Raw genomic sequence first — 20,084 nt, forward strand, 5'->3', positions numbered from 1 at the left:
TTCAAAGTCGACTTGCGCATTGAATAAACCTGGCATATTGGCGGGACCAACTTACTCCAGTATATGACCTTAAATAAGTTCTGGGCCTCTGAAACTCAACTCCTCATGTGCAAAATGGTACTATGTATTGATTCTTCATTCATTTAATCGTCCTTTGAAGGGTGTATATCAAGCTCCCATAACACCTCTTTGGGTTATGAGGTTAAAAGAGGATAATGCATTCAAAGCTCTTAGGAAGTTGAGGGTTTAGCTAGTACTCACAACACCATTATTTGTGCTGTTAATTATTTCATTTCCTAAAGCCTAAAGAAGTTGCGTGAGTTCGAGATTACAAAGCTAGGTTTTGGTAGTCTGGACGAGAGTTTTTTTCTTTACTGAAATGCATCCTTGGCATTCAGCATATTAAGGAGTCTGTTATGTTAAGGTTGACCACTGCTTCCTGCCTGAATTTGATATTGGAAGCTTTCTCTCATGACAGTGAAGTTATGTATACCGGTCGACATTTGCTTTCATTACTGCTGTTTTTATTCTTTTTCTTTTTTTTGCTTTTGTATTTTTTTTCTAAAGTGAATGAATGAATGAATGAATGAATGAATGAATTTAGTAACCTCTACACCCATTGTGGAGCTTGAAATCAGTATGCCAAGATCGAGAATTGTGTGCTCTTCTGACTGAGCCATCAGGCACCGCATCTTTACTGCTTTTTAAACCTGTGTACTGTGCTTTTTTCTGTGAGTAGTTGTCTTTAGTCTTTAATGATTTCCAGGATCACATAGGACCTCAGAAATACTAAGTTTTAGTTAACTCACTTGGAATACCCAATCTTGTATTCAAACTTATATTACATAGATTAGTATAAGGAGCACTCATATATTAATCATATAGTGTAAACAATTATAAATATATAGTCATTCCAGTCTTTAGTATTCTTGTGAAGTAAACACCAGACACTATATTATTTTATTAATAAATATTTAAGGGTAAGCTTTTTGGAATTAGGAATATATATTTAATATGTAAAATGGCTCCTAAAAAGATTATAACTATGTCATTAGTACAACTAAAATTTTAACAGTAATTCCATAATATAGAAGAGATGTTCAGTATCAAATGTTATTGTCTCAAATTTTCTTTAATATATTTTACGGTTGATTTGCTCAAATCAGGACTTTAAAAAGTCTCCACAGGGGCGCCTGGGTGGCGCAGTCGGTTAAGCGTCCGACTTCAGCCAGGTCACGATCTCGCGGTCCGTGAGTTCGAGCCCCGCGTCAGGCTCTGGGCTGATGGCTCGGAGCCTGGAGCCTGTTTCTGATTCTGTGTCTCCCTCTCTCTCTGCCCCTCCCCTGTTCATGCTGTGTCTCTCTCTGTCCCAAAAATAAATAAACGTTGAAAAAAAAATTAAAAAAAAAAAGTCTCCACATTACATTTGATGTTTTTTGATCTATAGATTCTCCTGTAGTTTTTCTTGCAATTTATTTGAGAATAATGATTATCTGCTCTGTAGAGTTTCCCATATTCTGAATTTTGTAAATTGTATTCTCACATTATCTTATTGCCTATATTTCTTGTAAACCGGCAGTTAAATCTACAGGATTTTTCAGATTAAAAAAATTTTTTTTTCAATGAGGAGACTTTATAGGTGTTATTTATTACCTATTATTTTACATTAAGTGGCATACACTGTCTATTTCATGTTACAGTTGGTTATTGGGTTTAGATATTGTTAGGCTGATAAAGTTTATGATAAACATAAATTATCCCATCAACTTGCCAGCTAATAGTTTTAGTAGCCATCAATTATTATTGCTTACTTCCATTATTTCATTACAAGTCGCAAAATGATGATATTCTTATTTGATCATGCTACATTTATTAACAGAAATTCTCTTTTATAGTGAAGAACTTTACCTCATTTAGTACAGTTTACACAGAAAAAAATGGCATAAATGTGAGATTTTCTCATTTATTTCCTAGTTTTTAGAATAATGAATTAGTTCTCTAATATCCTTCAAGTTTGTTTTTTAATTTTTTTAATGTTTATTTATTCTTGAAAGAGAGAGACAAAGAGAGAGAGAGACAGAATCCGAAGCAGGCTCCAGGCTCTGAGTTGTCAACACAGAGTCAGATGTGAGGCTCAAACTCACGGAACCACAAGATCATAACCTGAGCCAAAGTCAGACACTTAACCAACTTAGCCACCCAGGCGCCCCCTTCAAGTTTTTAAATATACTTAGGAACTCATGGTCGTTAAACATTTTAATATATTTCAAGTTATTGAAGATATTATTATCTAAAAATATTTCTATAATATTTATTATTTTGATGTTCAAATTACTTCTTTGGTCAGTGGGAACCCTAAGTGGGTCCCTGGGTTCTTTTGATCAGACTACTGTAGTGTTTGACAGTTTACTTCCTTTCTGGCATGACAAAATATTTTAAGCTCTTACTGTAAATATTCTGCACAGATCTGGAATCAGTCCTTTTTCCAAGGAATATTGGTTCCTTTTAGTAGAAAATGGTATTTAGAAACCATTGGTATTTAGATACCATGGTTCTTTGAATTTCAGGTGCTCATCGCTAATAGGTTACTGAATCCTTTCTGCATGTAATCCTCCCCCAATGAAACTGAACAGATTCAGTTCCTATCCTATAGGATTTTACATTCCAAGGACAAGATTGGTGCCAACATGGATATTAATGCCATAAAGTAATGTTTTTATTTTATTAATTGTCCTGCTTGGACACTTAATGTTCCTCAATACTTGGGGAAAAAGTTAAAACTCTTTAGCCTAGCATTTCTGCCTTCTGTAATATGGACCCAACACATATTTTTTGCCATATTTTCCCAAAAATATCCTATATAAACTGTTTCCATGATCTAGCCAAACTGGCTTATAACTGATCTAGGATGCCTCTTATGCTTTCTTACCTCAATGCTTTTGCTCATGCCACATTTCCTAACTTAAATGCTTTCCCTTAACCAAATCCAACCCATTTCTCAGAGTCCAGCTCAAATCACACTTCTGATGGGTCTTCTAGATTATTTCCATCCACGTGTTGATCAGTTTACCACCAATATACCCTTGCTCTTGCCATGTCAGTGTATGCTGGCTGTTACATACAGCAATCTTTTTCCTTTGCCTGAGGACTCTTTCTTGTCACCAGAACCCACTTTGCCTTCCTGCTCAGTAGACCAGCAATGCCAGATAATTAATACTGCCTGGGAGTATCCCTCAGTTAATGACTGACATGAATGACTATATAAAACTATATAAAACCCTTTTCACCCTTTCACATACTGGCTACACTGCTGTAAACTGGTTGCCAGATGTCCCCAGAAGAATTATTATTATTATTTTTATTTCTTTTTAATCCACAGTGGATACTTGATTAATAACCAACCCTTTATGCTTGACTTTCCTTCCAAGTTTCACTTCTGTCTTACCTTACCATTGCTTTTTCCCATATAACCAATTGCATATGAATCTTTGTCTCAGGATTTGCTTCTGGGCAAACGTTAACTAAAACAAACATTTTTTTGCGCTACCTGGGTGGCTCAGTTGGTTAAAGTGTCTCACTTCAGCTCTCAGGTTATGATCTCACGGTTTATGGGTTCGAGCCCCACATTGGGCTCTGTGCTGACAGATTCAAATTCTGCATCTCTCTCCCCTACTCATGCTCTGTCTCTGTCTCTCTCTATCTTTCAAAAATAAAATAAACATAAAAAATGTCAACAAACTTTTTTTCCTCTTTTTAGTTCATAATCTCTATTATATAGTAGTTAGCCTCCTCTGCATAGTTTGGGAGAATCACCAACTATCATTAAATATATAAATCCCTATTACCACTCATTCTGGGACACACTATATCCTATTGTATATATGAGAATTGCTGTTATTGCAAACCAGTGCATGGAATTTGGATTGATTGCCTTTGAGTTGAATAATTTGGAGTTCAAGTTTGAAACCACGAATTTCTCCCTGCCCATCCATAGCATTGTTTTAAATCCTAAAATGGCCTATCTCTCATTATCACCACCCCTTTAAGATTTCATGGTCCTTTTGTTGTACTTTTTAGTTTTAGCTGCTCTGGAAAGTTAGTCTCTACCTTTTTTGGGTGCCCTGCAAATGAATATTGTATGTAACACACAGACTGTTTCTTAAGGCAGAAATATGCCCACTGTATCCTGCAAATTTAGTGAAAATCCATCTAGTCCATCCATTCTTGAAACTTGAGTTTATGGATAATATAGAAATAAAAGTTTATGTAGATAATTTTATTTGGTAATTAGCCTTATACTTTCTGAAGATATGTCTTATTCTTGTCACACATTGCTTTAAAATTTTGGTATTAACTCATACTTCATATATTTTTGCCTTATTTTCTAAAAGATTGTATTTTTTTAAGTGAAGAGTCTGATTTAAAAAAAATTAAATATGATAATAGCTGCTTTTCTTTCACATGTAAGGCACTTAATAACATTGATGGTTGATGGTGATGAGATATGCTGGGAAGCGTGCTTTGACTCTACAATTTAGAGGTTAATTCCATAAAAGTGAGAGTATCTTGAACTTTACATAAGGTCTTTATTGCAAGATAATTTCACATGTAACTATAATTAGGGGTGTTTCTAATTTATATGCATCGTATATATATTCTACGTTCTTGAATATACTACATTTGCTTTACACTTTGGACTAGTTGTATTCTCCTTTTAAAATACCCTTGCTTGGGGCGCCTGGGTGGCGCAGTCGGTTGAGCGTCCGACTTCAGCCGGGTCACCATCTCGCGGTCCCTGAGTTTGAGCCCCGCGTCAGGCTCTGGGCTGATGACTCAGAGCCTGGAGCCTGTTTCCGATTCTGTGTCTCCCTCTCTCTCTGCCCCTCCCCCGTTCATGCTCTCTCTCTCTCTGTCCCAAAAATAAATAAACGTTGAAAAAAAATTAAAATAAAATACCATTGCTTTAGATTTTCTAATTGTTGGCTTCTTATCATCATGTGTCTCTCAGATGTTACCTTTATAGAGTGCTTCTCTGATCAGCCTGCTTACCTACTGGTATTTTCTCATTTCTGGTATTCTTGTTTTGGATATTTGTTTCTAATGTTTATTTATTGCATGTCTTTATTAGAATGTGAATTTCTACATGTAAAGGTCTTTGTTTATGTCAATTACAACCGTTCTCTCTGAACCTAGATTTTGATTGGCATACAGGAAACATTCTGTGAATATTTGTTGATGTTGAATAAACGGTTGTTTTCATATTAAGTTAAAAAATTATTATTTTTATTTTGCTTTTTTATTTTAGAGAGAGAGAGTGCAAATTGGGGAGAGGGGCAGAGCGAGAGAAAGAGAGAATCTTAGCAGGCTCCATGCTAAGCATGGAGCCTGACACGGGGCTCAATCCCATGACCCTTGGATCATGACCTGAGCTGAAATCAAGAGTCGGACACTCAACCAATTGAGCCACCCAGGCACCCCAAAGTTAAATATATTTTTGATGTTGCTACCATATCTTAGTAATTAGAACTTCTCAAATAACGTTAGACATGCATGCATCAGTCTTTCTGTGATTACGTTTGTTTCTGTGTTTATGGAATTTAGTCAGGAAGACAGCATCTGGTTGTTCCTTTCAAAGAGCTGTTGACTAATGAAGTAAAATAGATAATAAACAATTTATATTCTATGGTGGAGTGAAGACAAAGTGGAGAGTGCATTGTGGGTACTCAATCTACACTTATAGGACAGGGTTAGAAAAATGTATAGTGGAGACTTAAAGTACTTACCCATGTGTTATTCTTCTCTTTTTCCAGATCTACTGGGAAGGGTATATGGCCCAGGCTCTTTACCGCTAGGCATGGCTTTGTGACTAATTTTAGCCAATGCCCTGTGGACAGAAGTGGTGCCCTTCTGGGCCAAAGCAGTTATGAGATAGTACCTTGCTCTCCAGATATTTATTAACTTTTCATGGCAATATGAGTATGGCATGTTAAGATAACCCTGTCACAGAGATAGAACTGGCACTCACCAGTTGGAAGCTGCTGTGGAGAGCTGCCAGACTTGAAACAGACTTTGTATGAGTGAGAAAGAAAACTTTGGTGTAAGCTGAAGAGATTTCAGAGTTAACTCACTACCTCACGTAACATTCTGAGTAACACAGAAAACCGTGAGGAAGTAACCTGTGAACTGAGATTGGAAAAGCCAGGAAGAATGAAAGGGCAAAATCAGTTAGTTCATCAGGGATTACTCCTTTCCTTCTTGCCAGGGTAGAGCCTGGTCCTTTGAAAGAGTGAGAGCAAACTTAGAAATAGCAAGTAGGTTAGTACTCCAGATTCTAAGCAGGCAGTAGGGTTTACTAAGTATCAGATATGTCAGGAAAACACGCCATAAAATCCTGATATTCAAGGGCCCTGGTAGGCAGAGTGCAGACAGCGCTTTGTCAGCAGTCCCCAACTTGTCTGATTTAAGGCCTGTTGTGCTCACTCTGCTTTTGCAAATACATTTCCCCTTACTGAAAATGACAGCATGTAATAGCAGTTGGCAGAGATGACCAAAATAAAACACTTTCCCCTTTGCAATGCGTACATCCAGAAATGCATTTAATCTTTAAATACACTCATTTATGATTTTTATGGGTACCAAGCCACTTTTGTTGAGTTTATGGTAATTTCATCTGTCTCATGATTTTCAAAAACAATTTTCAGAGTTTTTCACTCTTGGAAGTGTATGGAAATGACTGTATTTTTCACATAAACATCAATTTAGTTTATGTATTTTATGAAGAATTCCCAAACAACAGTTTATTCTTATTTATAAATCATTTCTCCTCTTTTGCTGTATGAGTTGTGTTTTATGAAGCAACAACCTTGATATGAGCAGGAGTCTGTCTGATCAGAGGGAGAATTAACACTGCTTTGAAAGAGCAACATTCTTTCTGTGTACTCAAGTTAATTGATGCAGTCATTTAATCATTGAGCCATTGCTCACATTTCATGTTTAAGTCACTTAAACTTGATTTTTTTTTTCTTTTCTAGAATGTTTAGGCTGATGAGGATTTAAAAGGATTTGTAGCATTTAAAAATGTCCGCAAACCAGATTGCAGCATGACATGCATTCGATTCTGTATTCAGTTTTAGTTTAGTTATTTTGAAGCTATCAGATGAAAAAACGTCTACATTTAATATTCTGCAACAGGTTTTTCTATCACCATGCCAAAGCCCAGAGGAGCACAGTATATTTTTTTAGTTTTAGTCTTCTATTTTTCCTTAGGATATTTTTGACCCTAGATACATTTTTCCTTTAAATTTGACTGAGCTGTGATCATGGCTCCGACCTCTAGCCTTGAAAGAAGAGGAGTTATGCCTCTCAGGAGCTATGCCTCAGGCACTTTGCAAGTCCGCTGGCAGGGATTATTTCCCAGGCTGTGAAGCGATGACCTTCTACAGAGAGTGAATGTCTGCAGTGCACGTAAATTCCTTCAGCCGTGATTGAGAGCCTTAGGTTTGTTACCTGCTCTATGAATCAGAGTCCATTCTATCTCTATGGAGGACGAATAATTTAGTGCTATATTTAAAGCCACATGTTATGTGCTCACATGTCAGCTAATTTATTGTTGGTGGTGAATATATTTTGTTTTTGAGGCGCATGTAGGGTTAGTTCAGAAGTAAATCTGTGGAGTTTTGGAATGAAAACCTGGGATGACTTTACTATTGTAGAAGGCACCTTACCTGCTATTTCTAAACAAAGTGCCCCTACAGTGCTCTGTCAGCTGTCTCTAACTTATCTGATTTCAGTATCCCAGAGAGGATTTTTGTTGCCTCCTAAGCTATCATTACAACAATAATGTAATGCTGATTGCCACGATATTCTCAGAATACATTAAAAAGAGGAATGAAATTTAGAATGATTAATAAACACTTTTTGAATCTGTAGGATGGCATTTTGTTCTGAGCTGTCAGTCTGCATCCAGTGAATTTCTAGAGCTGTGAGAAATTACAGGAATATACCATCTCTCCCTCTTTTCATTACAAAAAGTAACTATACATTTTTTAAAAAATGTTTATTTACTGAGAATGAGAGGGAAAGAAAGAGGCAGAGAGAGAGGGAGAGGGAGAATCCCAAGCAGGCTCCTTACTGTCAGCTGGGAGCCTGATGCAGGCATGCCGGGCCTGATCCCAGGAAGGTCGTGACCTGAGCCAAAATCAAGAGTCAGACGCTCAACTGAGTGAGCCACCCAGGCGCCCTATACATAAGATAACTCGTTTTTAACATTATATGATGATTTTTAACAGTAATGTTAAAATGCTTTATGTATTTTATTTTTTTCAGGTAATCTGTATGCCCGCTGAGGGGCTTGAATTTAACAATCCTGAGATCAAGTGTCTCATGCTCTACCAACTGAGCCAGCTAGGCAGCCCCAAAATGCTTTATATATTTTGAGTTCTTGTGAATAATCCTTGAGAATCCATTTATTGTCACTACACCATTCAGCCAGTTTCAATATAAGTCTGACTGGCAGAATTGTGGGAAAGCCAGAGTAATTTAAGAGAGGAGCTATGCCATTGAAGGCCACGTGAAATTCTTAGAAAACACTTTACCCTTTAGAAAGCCAGGATAAGGAACTATTACAAAATGCCAGTAGGGATATCTCATATAATATTCCATTTTGTCCTAGTTGAAAAGTTATCTGCTATGGTGGTAACATTTCCAGTTTAATCACATGCGGCTTTTCTGGCAACAGGGCCACCAATATGATACTTCTTATGTAGGACCAAGTGCTTTGATCTGAAATAAAATTTGAACAGTAATTGATTTATTCATTCAGAAATAGGTAAGGAATTCTTAAATGTTGATGGAGAATAGTACTCGAAGGTACAACTTAATCAAATTCTATTATCATATCTTTTCCTTTCCCACAGTTGAAACTTAATGGAGATAAGTTATTCAGAAAGTGTATCTAATTTTGTTGAATCCAACTGTTTAAACTCCGTGGATAAAGCATAACTTACCCAAGTTATATCTTATTATTTGTTCTCTTTTGTTTGGTTTCTGGCTTTTAGCAAAGGAAATCTGTGATATATTTGGAAGCAGATTTATTTAAAAGTCCCTGGCCTATGAAACTTTCCTGGTAAAACAGAAAAGGAAACTGGAAACAATACTATCTTTGTTCTATCACCAATATGATGGCATTGGTTAATTAGGTAGTGATCTCAGCACCTTCACTTTCTCTCCTCCAGTTCCCTTCACTTTTGCCTCCCCCTCCTTCCTTCCCTCTTTCCCGTCTTCTCTGATTAAGATTTACATTAGCTTACATGAAAAAAAAAAACTAGAGTCATCTAGTAGGAACAGTGATTATATTGATTTTCAAATATTGGTCCTCATCATGAAATAAGAATATAATTTCATCTTTAAGTTTTAATGATCTCAAATCGGATAATAGTACATTATGACTTGATTTGTAAGCCAGCTTTTGGAAGGGTATAGGAATTATCTTTGTGGAATTGTGTAGGGCCAAAGTGTAACGAATGATGTAAGTTAGTGTGATTTATAGTTTTATACTCTTTTTTTCTTACAAGCAGCCTCCTTGGTGTTCCTCTTGTGCCACCATCATTGTTTCAGATATTCTCACGAGGATTACTACAGTGGCTTTATAACTGTTTGTCTGAGGACTCGTCTTCGAATTTACCCTCTAGAATACAGTCAGAATGATCTTTTAAAATCCTGTCATTACTCATTTGCTTAAAATCCTTTGTTCTTATGCATCACTTTCAGGATAATACAGGTTATGAGGTTCTTTCTTTTTCTTTTATTGCAATACCACTAATTAAAATTTTTGGAGGGTGTATACCCAGTGTATATTTATTTATTTACAAATGATACACATGTACAAGGTTTAGAATACTAAAAAGTTATTTTCATTAAATAGTATGTTCAAAAATAGAATTTTTTTAAAAAGGTGGTAAGAATAATTGTAAAAGAAATTTTAATATTTTATTCCTGTACTCTTCTCTTTGTCTTAGGCACCCTTAGGGTATGCACCCAACTTTGGAGAATCCATCCGTTCCTTATTTGCGACCGACCCTAGACCCATAGCTAAGTAATTACAGAGGTTGTGGTATGTCACCTCTCCTATTTCTTCTGCTAGAAATACCTGTCCCACCCCACTTCCTCACCCATACAGCCTACTTGATTTTCACAACTCAGTTCCTGTGTCACCATCTCTGGGAAACTGAATTATATCCCTTTGTCTGCTTTCAGAGCACTCTGAATAAACCTTTCTTATAGTATTTTATAGTATAGGTATTTATTTTTTTCTCTCACTCAAAGGAGTAGGAACTCCATTGGGGCACAACTATTTTGTTCATCTTTGTATCCATAGAGGCAGCCATAATGCCCAGCATATGTTATACCCTCAACAGACGTTAAATGAATTCATGAATGAATCAGAAAGGAAGGCAAGATGGATAGAAGGTAGGAAGGGAGTCAGAGTCAGGGAGAGAAGAATTAACAGGTGTGTTCAAGATAAAACAATCTGTTATTGGTGAAAAGAGACTCATAATCCACATCTTCATGGTTCCCTGATAGTCAGTTGGTAAATATTCAGGGAAGGTAATTTGTGTTATTTTTACATGAGAAATTCTGATTATATATCAGTATCAAATATAGATATTGCTATGTAAATGCTCTCTGCTTTTGTCCAGGTCCTGAATATGCACTTGGTTACTGCTTTCTCTTCAAAGCTTCATTTTTGTCCTTTAGAAAAAAAAATATTCTGTTTTATGTAATGCCGTAGGACCAGCACAGGTATGTAAAATATTCAAGTGCTTAAAGTTCCTTTTGAAATAAGTGTGAGGATAGAGTGAATCATAGGAAGCAGGTTAAGGATAAGGATAATGTATTTTGATGATATTCAAATTCATGCAGCAAAGACCAAATAAGTCAGAGCAGATTTGCTGGTTCATCAGTTGTGCTTCTTCTGCATCCTTATTAGTAAAGTGTAACACATTTTACAAAGACCCATCATTTCCCACAGGGTACAGCTCTAGGTTAAGCCTAAAAAAGCAACTTTCATTATAGATCGTTTATTGAAAGTGGAGTGAAGCAATTACAGTATCTCTCTGAAGAGGTATATTGGCCAAACACTCTACTTTGGAATGGTGCATTATACTGGATTAGTTATTTAATACGTTGACTATTATTAAAACTTGGAAATGTGTGTAGATGCCCTCCTGGGCTTATTGATATTGTTAGAAAAGCAACAGATACATTCTAGGGGAAAAAAAGATCCCTCACCAAGTTTCTTAAAAGCTAAAATATAGTAATTTCACAATTGTTGTTTTAGTTCCTTGCAGTTTACAGTACTAAAGAAAGTTGTTTTGAGAATTCACAGAAACAATATTTATCCATTTGACTCACTATAGTAATCATTATTCTGTGACACACTGGTGTAACCACATTTCTATTCTGTTGATAACTTGCCTTTGAGCAAATTTAGATGTAAAATATAGGGACCCTTCTTTTATATTTAATCTGTCTGAAGTTTCTCATTTGAAAAATTGGAATAAAATGCATAAGATCTACTTTTTCATAATGGACCAATAATAAAATCCTGGCTCATTTTAGGCAAATTAGTTTTTCTAAGGAGTCAAATAGTCTCCTTGGAAATGTTTGACTCTTTTCTCCTAAAAGTAATGGATTTTTGTCACCTTTCTCTCATATTGGGACTTGGATATTTTCTTTTTCATTTCTTTAAATTTAAAAGCTCTGAGTTATTTGAATATGTCAAATTTAAGTTATTTAAATTAAACTGAGTCTTGTGAGTCTTTCTTGAAGGTTTTGAATATAATTCCAACTTGGAAAAAATTTTTTTTGGCTAGTTAATGATTTCTCAAATCACAGTTGAAATTTCAGAGTTGAAATTTCAGTGTTTAAATGGCAGATCTTCTTTATAAAAGTAATAGCTTGCAAGAAATTGTCATTAGTATTCAAATCTCAATCTAAAATGTGTTTCACTATATGCAGAGAGTTGTTACATATTTACACAGGTCATTCCATGGGATTTTTTTTTTTTTACATTGTCATCTGTACGTATTCATTCTTTAAAAGATATTGTAGATACATGCTATGTACACCATTTGGAGTGTATTCTTGTGGAGTACTGTGCTGTATCAAAGATCTGTTCTAGATGCTCTAGCTGTTATTTGTTGTGTTACAGTTACTATACATTTATTTGCTCATGATCTTTCAACTTTTTCATTACCAAGAACACAGTCTAACTCAGAGATTAAAATTTCTCAGCCCCACTGGTGAAGCAAAATGGATTTTTCAAAGCTGATTCATCAATAACAGTGAAAGAAAGGAATTGTAGCAAGGGAAGTAATGGATTTAGATGAACAACATTTATGTTAGTCGATGAATTTACATGATTTCTACCAATATAAAATTTCAATAATTTAAGTGAAAGGGATTATTTAAAAGACAGACTTGATACGTACTAGTGAAATAGTTTATTATTGGCCAACTATATTGCATCTTTCCCCAAAATCTTTTTCCTTCGCTCGTACTGGTATGATAATATTAGGTTGAAATGGAATTTTAATACTGCCTGTCTGGTTTCAAAATCTGACTGTGCTACTTATGAGCTGTGACTTTTGGACAGTTACTTAATCTGTGCCTCAGTTTTCTCATACGAATAATGGACTAATTAGTAGTAACTTCCTCATAGGCTTGTTACAAGGATTAAATCAGTAAATATAAGTAAAAAGCTTAGAAAAATATTAACATATGCAATTTAGAACATGTTGGGATTATTTCCTAATCTCTTTTCTTAAAGACATTAACGTTGTTGTTGTTGTTGTTGTTGTTGTTGTTGTTGTTGTTGTTTTTGGTATTTAAATGGAGATGTTTATCAAATGACCACCTAGAATGAAAAATAGAATTGCATGAGACAATTCTCTTATTAATATAATTTATTGTGGTTTTAATAGTGAGGTTAGTGTAAAGTAGAAGCAATTTCCAACATTACTTGATTCTTCAACAATTTAGTTTTGTATTAAGGTTTATGGAAACTATATGTAAGCATATATTCTGCTTCTATAGTGAAAATGTGGCTTTTTATTTTTTAGGTTAGTGAAGGTGTTATACATTTGGTTCCTATAATATGTAGTAGGTATAGATTATTATCCTCATTTTTCTAAGCTTCTCTACTGGCTCATAGAGGTTGAATGACTTCCCTAAAGTCACACAGCTAATCTTAGTGGCACAATGTATAGAATAAGCCTCATATTTTATCTTATGTTTATTTGATAATTATTTCCAGTTATCAAAACTCTATTAAATATGACATTGTTTTCAGAAAGAGATACTCCCCCCCCCATTTTCTTTTCTTTTCTTTTCTTTTTTTTTTTGTATTAGAGAGAGAGAGATAGAGAGGGAGAGGGCGGGCACAGGGAGGAGCAGAGAGAGAGAGAATCTCAAGCAGGCTCCATGCTGGCAGCACAGACCTAGATGCAGGGCTCGGACTCATGAACTGTGATATCATGACCTGAGCTCAAATCAGGAGTCAGACACTTAACTGACTGAGCCACCCAGGCTCCCCCTCGGAAAGACATACTTAAACAAAAGTAAAATTATTATCTGGATTATAGAGGACTTAAGGCCATTGGTGTTATAAAATGACCAAGAAAATTGGAATGGCGTTAACAATTTTTTTGGTTTGTACTATTTGGAAGAATCAGAACCTTTGGCATCAGGTTGTTTTCATAAGGTAGAAGGGAAATATAAAATTTATTCAGAACTTTTTCTCAATCGATACATTGTTTTGAAAAGCCTTATTGTACCCACAGGCTTTGGAAAAGTACAAACACTAAAATTAGAATATCTTTGAAATATCCTTTAAGAAGAAGGATGTCTTTTTCATAAACCTGTGGACAGTTCTTAGAAACATGGCAGAAGTAGTAAATTTATCCTTTGGTAAGCATTATCTTTAAAGATCCTTAAAATCATCAACAGTCTGATAGCTTGAAAACTACAAGGGTGTGTTTAAAATATAAGCTTATTGGCAATATTTAAATGAACTTCCAGATGAAGTATTTACTTTCTTACCCATTGGCTTTATTAGTCATGAGCATCTCTTTGAGACTTGTGCCAGTCTGCTTATGCCAGGTATACCACGGTACCAATCAACTCTAAAATTTCCATGACTTCTAACAATAGAAGTTTATTTCTTGTTCATGCTGATCGCCTATTAAAGGTTGACATGTCCTTTAATAATGTGACACATCCTCACATTATTGTAACACAGCCTCACCGTTGTTTTTTCTTGTGTTGTCAGAGAGAAAGGAACGCCTCTGTGGAACTGCAAGATGCCATTCAGATTCCTGCCTGGCACTGGTACAGTCACTTGGGCTTACTTTGGATTGGCCAAAGCAAATAATGTAGCCAAACCTGAGATTGTGGCAGTAGGAAATATATTTCTTTCACAGGGAGAATTACCAGAGAGGGACTTTATAAGGTGGAGGAATGAATATCTTGAAGAAACAATGCGATCTGCCGGTCACCACTGTTATTCCTAGATAGGGACTCTGTTAGGATAAATATTACAGTTTTCTATGGAGGTTGCTTATCTCTAAAATTGTATTTCACAGACGATATCTACATCTTTTGTTGTTGTTGTTTTTGTTGTTTTTATTATTGGATGGGGTTCTAATTTTTTTTGTTGTTATTGTATCAAAAATTTCCCCGTGTCTCTTGTGTCAGTAAATTGTTGGAATCAAGGCTTTTGTCTTTAAGGAACAGAATCCCACTGCAAGCCTATGTGAGTACAAAGGAGGTGAAGGGCTTTATATGAACACAAGGGAATGTCATGGAGCCTATGGGCAGGAAGTATGGCTGGGCTCAGGTGGGACTGGAAAGCTGTAAGACATTACTCCTTCTCTCTGTGTCTTTTCTTTTTTTCTGTACATGTCTTTCCTTATTTTTCTGTGCAAATGGACATTTCTCTCTGCTTTTCCATGTATTTTGTACTCAATGACAATTCCATAACTCTTGAGTTTACCTGTCACCACTTCAAAAAACATCGGAGACTGAAATAGCCTTTCTGATTTCCGATTCTGAACTCCCACAAGAGAGAAGCACTGGCTGGTAGGTTATGACTGGCTAGAGTCATGGAATTTAAATATCTGTGATAGGGGAGTTGGGAGGAAAAATCCACAGAAAGGGAGTTGTACAGACAACCCAGAGGCTGTCTTTTATGCAAATGTTGGGTTTCTTGGTTAAAAAAAAAAAAGCAGCTTTAAAATATAGTTTTTTTCTTTTTAATAGTAATAAAATCTTCATGAATATGTTTTGAAGAAACTTCTCAGTTATGGTTTTTTACTGTTTGATAGACAGGGAAAAGGCAGCATACTGGTAAAACTTTCAAGGCAACTAACAGTTCAGTCTTGAAGCTGTTAAATTGTAAGAGAAAAAGTATTGGGTATACTCATGTTCTTTTATACACTTTGTTCCTGCCTTCCCCAAGAGGCACTGGTAGGTCACTGCTCCAGCTACATGACCAGCCATCTCCCATAAGGCCTGCTGCTGCTGTAAATCATGTTTCTCTAGAATTGGGGGGAAAAAAACAAAGCCTTGATAGTGTTTTAAAAATGGTATTTCAACCTTTCTCAGACTTTAAAATACATATAAACTTGTCTATTATAATATCAGTGTTCCCTTAAATTCTGTGATGTTTAGCTGCATTAGTAAAGCAAATTAAAAAATCAGTGCGTGATAATTTTTTCTCCAATTTTTTATTTAGAAAGTTAGTAAACTTAGGAAAAGTTGAAAGGATAAAAAATGTTTTCCCATATATCCTTTGGGTGGATTCACCAGTTTTGCCACATTTGCCTGTACCTCCCTACATGTATGCTTGTATCTTCCTTTATTAGGCATGGTTTACTCAATTAAAAGGAAATCATATAATTCCTCCTGAAAGAACTTTATTACTTTCATTTTTCTGGGTGCTACATCCCTCTCTTTGTCAAATAAAAAATGCTTTTGTAAAACTATCTCAAACAAATGTTAATAACCAAGAAGGCTTAGGGCCCTTTACAGTTACCTATTTTGCTCCTTTGTATAGTAAGAGGCTTATTACAATATAGATACAACGTTATCTGTTGTCAGAAAAAAAACTTTATCAGTGGTTTTCACACAAATTGTCCCTAAAATCTATGTCAATGCTTGTTTTCCAGACCAATTTGCCCATGCTATTCTAGTTTTATTTTTGATATATGCTGGAAAATGATCTAGAATCAACAGCAGGTGGCAGTGCTACCAAAGGTTGTGACTTTTGGTATATAATCAGCTTGGAAAGGAATGTTACCTTTCAACTCTACAGAAGTAATACAATTAGTAAGGAATCTTTAAATAGATACGTACATTTATCACTAATTAGTTTTATTTCAAGAATTATTTCCCCAATCAACTGAATATTATAAACGTATTAAAAAATACTGTTTTAGAGACTGAATTTTGTTTAAATTCTGGGATCAAATAACTGAGAAAAACCAGCTTATTTTTTTCCTTATTCTATAACAAGAAAACAAAAACAAAAACAAAACCCTAAATACTTACAATTATATTAGGTAGTTTAAATCCTGTTAAAATTTGCAGGAAAAATGTCATGGCAAAATCATTAATTTCTATGGATGAAGAGGTAGTTATTTTGAAAATTTGTGGCAAGCTTCAGGAAAGCTTTTATAAAGCTAAAATACTCTAATTCAACAGGGTAGCAAATTTTAGAAAGCTTAAACTGCTCTGGGCATTTGTGGAAATAATTGAAAATTTCTTCTTTAGTTCTAATTTGTTTCATAGACTATAATTTTGCTGTGTTTGTCTGCTTTCATTTTAAAGAAGAGAAACCTGGAAAGTAAAATAATTTGTTTCCATAGAGGTATTTTATTTGGTTTTTCACAATTTTTGTGTCATTTTACTACAAATGATGAAGACTTTTTAAAAAATTGTCTTAATTTTTTTTTTTTTTTATTTTTGAGAGAGAAAGAGAGAGAGAGCGCAGGGGAGGGACAGAGAGAGAGGGAGACACAGAATCTGTAGCAGGTTCCAGGCTCTGAGATGTCAGCACAGAGCCCTACATGGGGCTCAAACCCATGGACCGCAAGATCAAGACCTGAGCTGAAGTTGGACACTTAACCGACTGAGCCACCCAGGTGCCCCTAGACTTTTGAAGATGATGTATCAAAAACTGTTTATTTTTTCTTAGATTTTAATAGATCTATACATGTGTTTGAATAACTTACACATGCATATTTACACATTCATATGTTTGTATATCCATGTGTCATCTAGACATTAGCTCACAGCAGACTAGTATAGCTTAATTTAATTTATGAAGAACTCACAACACTTAAAACTACAAGAGAACTGGGAAATCAAGGTCATTGCTTAGATGAAGAAACTGAGGCCCAAGAGAAATATCACTGAAGGAGATTTAATGTTATGAAAAGATCTTCTTATACATTCATTCTTGTGTCTCTGGAGTGACTCAGCTGCAAATTATTATTTTACTTACTTCCTGCTGTGTACCTCCCCCTACCCCAGGGACAGGGGAATGGGGGTACAGTATCATTCTCTAGGTCCTGTTTTTTATTATGAAAAAAAATGATTTTAACAAATACTCTTTTTCCTCCAGGAAGCACATAGTTAGCCGCTTAATTAACTCATTGACTTCATGCTTGATGTGTAATTAAAATAAGATGAGCTTTTCTGAACCCCAGTTTCAGTGCTTTTTGAGGACTACCCTGTGTAGTGATAGCTATTATTATCCTCACTTTTTAAGAATGGTGTGGAAAGAAATGGCAAAATATTTAAGTTGTATTAAGACAAAACACTGACTCATCAGGAGATTTGAGTGGGACAAAAGGACTCTTAGGCTTAATCACTGTTTGCCAAAGAACAGTTTTTTCCATGAAGAAGAAACAAAACAGAAACAAATCTTACATTTTTCTTCCAGAACTACACTGGAACTAGGAAATGAGATGGAAACATTCTATACATTGTATGTGGAATAAATTGTTTTGAAATAGAAACACTTTGCCTCTTCTCAAAATATCAATGTCTTATTGAACTTATTTGTTAGACACAATTTTTTGTACTTCTGAAATTTAGTTATGATTCAATTCTTAATCATTACCCTTTAAAACCTAGTTTTTGTACATGGTAGCTTTTTTTTTTTTTTTAAGTTAGGCAAATCACTGTTTCTTGAAAATTCTCAGGTCAAGTCCATAGTCAAGTGAAGTACCTTAAAAAAAGAACTTTATCAAGTTTGGCCTGCAGTAATCTATGCTTTAAATTACAGCACAACTCATTCCAAATCAATATAATGAATTGATTTGTAAATGTTTCAGGCAGGATTGCTTTCTTTGGATTTTGTCTATTGAATGTGCACTGCAGTTAAAGCATCTTTTTTTCCTGCATAATTAAGTCCATGTTCTTGGCCTTTCACTGAGTTTAAACTGGGTTTAAAAGGCAGAAATGTATGTTAAAGCAAAATTATGCACATCCATTATTCTTAGTCTTATAAATATTGAAGCATTTTTTCCCCCTCTTTTGTTGAGAAATAGAAGAGAAAATAAAGCTGAATGCCCTGAACTTTAGTTCCCATTTCTTGGGATATTTTATGCGTGGAAAAAATTGAACTTATGCTTTCAAATGCCTAAATTGCCTTAATACACAGTAAAATGCTTTATTTTTATAGCTATGATTATGTTTAAGTTATGGTATATGACAAAATATAAGAAGGAACAAGATAGTGGTTTAGATTTTGGAAAATCTGAGGAGATTTTGAGTTAATATATAAATGGAAAGAGCTGTAGGGAAGGATCAGTTCAACTAACATTTATTGAGCACGTGTAACTGACTTCTATGTGCCAGGCACTGGGTTAGTCACTTTATGGGTACCTTTCTGTTTCCCAGCAATCCTGCAAGGAATAAAATACCTAATCATTTACATACAAGGAAAATGGAAAATTAAGTGCACCTAGGATTAAAACATGGGTCTTCATAATGATGTTTTGGACTAGTAGTTTTCAGATACTGGGAAATATAAAAATAAATCCGTTCAGTTCTTGTCTTCAAGATATTATATATGGTGGTCTACCGGGAGAGATAGACATTCAAACAAATAATTGCATTACCATGTGATAAGTCCCAATATATAGTGGTATACTACAATAAGGGAGGGAATTATTTCAGATAGAGGGAGTTAAATGTGTAATCATTGGGATGTGAAAAGGTATAGTGCTGAAGAAATGAAAAGTAGTGTCCTGTGGCTGATTTTAAGGGCCTGGAATTTTATGCTATGTAGTTTAGGACCCCTAGGATACTCTGCTTTCAACCAACCTTCATTACTGTCTTCCTAAATGGTTGTTTGGGCCAGTAGATTTAACTGTTTTGTATCTTTGTATGCACAATTGAATTATCAGACTTTTGTAGGACATATCAGACTTTTTCTTTTTAAAAGTTTTTAACATTTATTCATTTTTGAGACACAGAGAGAGACAGAGCATGAGTAGGGAAGGGGCAGAGAGAGGAGGAGACACAGAATCCGAAGCAGGCTCCAGGCTCTGAGCTGTCAGCACAGAGCTCAACGTGGGGCTTGAACTCACGAACTGCGAGATCATGACCTGAGCCAAAGTCAGACACTCAACTGACTGAGCCACCCAGGCACCCCAGGACACATCAGACTTTTGTAGAACAGGATACATTTGAACACCAGTATTTGCAATGCTCATTAGCAAGACATATTCACTTTTTAAAAAAGATACACATATTTACAGAGTAGTTTCCAGTTGTCAATGATTATAACTGTGAAAAAATGCATACACAAGGAGGTACTGGTAGTGCTCACTCAGCAACTTCGTATCCGATTTTTCAGTGTTTATGAAGAATGAACAAAATATTTTAGACCATGTATGTGGCTGTCATGTAGGAGAAATGACTTGTAGGATTTTGGAGTTTTTGAAATGTAAAGAACATTTCTGGAACTGGCAATGAACTGATGTTCTGAAGTGAGCACATCTGACAGACTGAAT

This window comes from Lynx rufus, unplaced genomic scaffold, assembly GCF_022079265.1.
Source record: "Lynx rufus isolate CCGP_SWC_20201006 ecotype Redwood Valley unplaced genomic scaffold, mLynRuf1.p SCAF_1, whole genome shotgun sequence".
In the NCBI taxonomy this organism is placed as follows: Eukaryota; Metazoa; Chordata; class Mammalia; order Carnivora; family Felidae; genus Lynx; species Lynx rufus.